The sequence below is a fragment of the Cebus imitator genome, unplaced genomic scaffold (assembly GCF_001604975.1).
Source record: "Cebus imitator isolate Cc_AM_T3 unplaced genomic scaffold, Cebus_imitator-1.0 Scaffold20, whole genome shotgun sequence".
Classification (NCBI taxonomy): Eukaryota; Metazoa; Chordata; class Mammalia; order Primates; family Cebidae; genus Cebus; species Cebus imitator.
The window spans coordinates 472,332-475,698 of NW_016107335.1; the positions used below are offsets into that span (position 1 = coordinate 472,332).

General features: G+C 42.8%; 1 protein-coding gene across 1 annotated transcript in view; it reads left to right on the forward strand.

Annotated features, from left to right (window-relative positions):
• Nucleotides 1–3,367, forward strand: part of ESYT2 (extended synaptotagmin 2) — a 106,720-nt gene that overhangs the window by 43,316 nt on the left and 60,037 nt on the right. The window lies entirely within an intron of this gene.

A 3,367-nucleotide genomic window follows, 5' to 3' on the forward strand; every position in this document is an offset into this window, starting at 1 on the left:
AAGACCAGCCTGGCCATCAGGGTGAAAAAAAAAAAAAAAAAAAAGTAGTTTCCCATAGATAGAAGTATTGCACACTGCACCTTCACTGCACATGGCCCACCTTCAAACCTTGGTGACCTAATGGGGGTGGGCCCCTTACTGCACACGACCCTTGTCTTCATGGGAATGGGCCCCTTGCTGTGCACTGTCCACCTCCTGGAGTAGGTGACCTAATGGGGTGTTGGTGAGGTGGAGAAATAGGAGTCCTTGTGCGCTGTTGGTAGAAATGTGAATTGGTACTGCTGCTATGGAAACAGTTTGGCAGTTCCTCAAAGCCTTAAACAAAATTACCACGTGATCCAGAAATTCCACTTCTGTTGTACATACCTGAAAGAATTGAGAGCAGGAATTGAGCAAATATTTGCACACCCACATTCTCAGCAGCATTATTTACAGTAGCTAAAAGGCGGAAGCAGCCCAAGTGTCCGTGGGCCAATGAGTGGATAAGCAAAATGTGGCCTATATGACCTAGCCTTAAAAACAAGGGCCTCCTGCTCCAGGCTGCCACATGCTGGACTGTGAGGACCTTATGCTGGAGGAAACAAGCTAGACACAAAGGGGCAGCATCTGCGTAATTCCACTTGTGTGAGGTTCCCGGAGGAGTCAGACTCATAGACACAGAAGCAGAATGCTGGTTGCCAAGGCCTGGGGGCAGAAGGAATGGGCAGTTAGTGTTTAATGGGGGAAGAGTCTTCATTTTGCAAGATGAAGAATGTAATGGGGATGGATGGTGGTGATGGTTGCATATTATGGATGTATTTATTACCAAAAAGTGTACCATTTTAAGTTGTACACTTAAAAATGTTAATGAGGGTAGATTTCCTGTGTGTTTAATTAAATTTATTTATTTATTTATGTTATTTATTTGAAACGAAGTCTTGCTGTATCACCCAGGCTGGAGTGCAGAGGCACAATCTTGGCTCACCGCAACCTCCGCCTCTTGGATTCAAGCAATTATCCTGCCTCCCGAGTAGCTGGGATTACAGGCACATGCCACCACACCTGGCTAATTTTTATATTTTTAGTAGAGACAAGGTTTCCCCCTTGTTGGCCAGGTTGATATTGAACTCCTGACCTAAAGTGATTTGCCTGCCTCAGCCTCCCAAATTGCCAAGATTACAGGCCTGAAACACCGTGCCCAGCTAATTTTTGGTGTATTTTAATACAGTATTTTACATTGGGAAAAAAAAAATTGAAGATCTGCCAACTACCATGCCTAGCATAATAAAAATAGGCTTCCTTTGCTTCCCCTCCAACTAACCCCAATAGGGTCTCACTCTGTTGCCCAGGCTGGAGGGCGGTGATGCAGCTGTGCTCAAAAGTGAGCTTTCCTTGTCTTTTGCCCTTGTCCTTCCTTGAGCTTGCTCAGGGCTTCCTGCTCCATGTGGAGCCTCACAACACACTGTGTGTGTGCAGTGAGTGCTGTGCACTCCGACCAACCATGTGGTATCTAGCAGCTCAGAGTCGTATGCTTTTTTAGATCCTTGACTAAGGATCATTTTGTTAAAATGATCATCTTTGAGTTTCCCAAGTGTGTAAATATAGTGAATGCACAGAGTTGGTACCAGGTTGCCTTTATTTCAGAAAGAAGCATAGACTTGCTTCAATCTAATATGAAAAAAATCTGAATCTTTAAAATAGTTGTTGCTAGGGCAAACACCATTTGGTCATCAGTGGAATAAAAGAAGAGTCCTATGTATGTCTCAGGTCAGGTTATGATCCAGGAGGGACTGTCCACTGGGCTGATACTGGGCTTCAGGAGGGTGGAAGCTGTCTGGTATCCTCAGCACCAAGCAAGTTCATCAATCAGTGGACACCATTCTGAAGTTGAAGTCTGGTTTCATGGTTAGCTGCCATAACTTATGCAAAGTGTCCTGCTCAGATTTGTGTGTCTGAACAAATAGGCATTCTACTTTGTTGTGAGTTCTAGACAAGCACTTTAACTAAATTGGCACTTTAATCGGAAGGAGTAACTGAAAAGTATTAGAAAATAAAATGATCAAGGCCGGGTGCGGTGGCCCATGTCTGTTAATCCTAGCAGTTTGGGAAGCCAAGGTGATTGGACCCCCGAGGTCAGGAGTTTTGAGACCAGCCTTACCAACATCAACTAAAAATACAAAAATTAGCTGGGCATGGTGGCGCACACCTGTAATCCCCACTACTCGGGAGGCTGACGTGGGAGAGTTGCTTGAACCTGGATGGCGACCGTTGCAGTGAGTCATCGCACCACTGCACTCCAGCCTGGGCCACAGAGCGAGACTCCGTCTCAAAGAGAAGAAAATGATCAAGTCATAGGATGAAGAAAAGGAAAGTTTTTAAAATAGTTTCGTAACAGGTTATTGGTGATTTTACCAACTAGGTAGAGAGCAATTCTCAGTGAGAAGAATCTGTAGGCATTGGCTTTAACACCAGGACAATAAACATTGGAAGAAACTTATCCCGGATTCCTTTTGTTATGATTTTGTTTATCTGCGCAGACCTTCCCTTTCTAGGATTTACCAAACTTCCCCACAAACGTTGTCAGGTAGGAGCGTGACGTCCTACCTCCACGAGCCAAGGGTGGGGATCAGCGCCTACTCTAACCCATGCAAAAAGTATTTGACATTTCATGTTGATATTAAAAATGGATGCAAATCTTGCCTTTAGCATTATGTTTGTTTCATATTAATATTTGAAATGACTTAATCATTGAATAAAATTGAGGCCCCAAACAGATGCACTGTTTCTAATCTTTGATGTTACAGAGGGCGGGGGCACTGTGAGATTTTTCATGTTTGGGAAGCAAAGTCTGAAAGTTACTTGTGTTAAATAAAATTAAACTTTTTAATGTTTTAAACGTCAGATTTCTAAGGTGAGGAAAACTACATTGCACCAAAAGACCGCTTCAGAAGTTGCACTTTGTTATTTACATTTTCTTTTGAACATGGATATTTATATTTCGTTAAGATTTTTATATATAAGACCACCACCACTAACAAACATTTATTTATTAATTGATAAAGAGTATTCCTCTCAGTGTCATAGCTGTGTTGTATCTGATGACAGCCTGCAGACCTGGACCAGTAAAATTCTATGATGTGATAGGCCACATTTTATGGTTTTTACCTATGATCTGATTTTGATTGCTTTACTATCATTATATTCAGAGTATATATCTTGCAGGTCTATATTGATTAAGAAAATAGTTCATTTCGGCTGGGCGCGGTGGCCCAAACCTGTAATCCCAGCACTTTGGGAGGCCGAGGCGGGTGGATCACGAGGTCAAGAGATCGAGACCATCCTGGTCAACATGGTGAAACCCCGTCTCTACTAAAAATACAAAAATTAG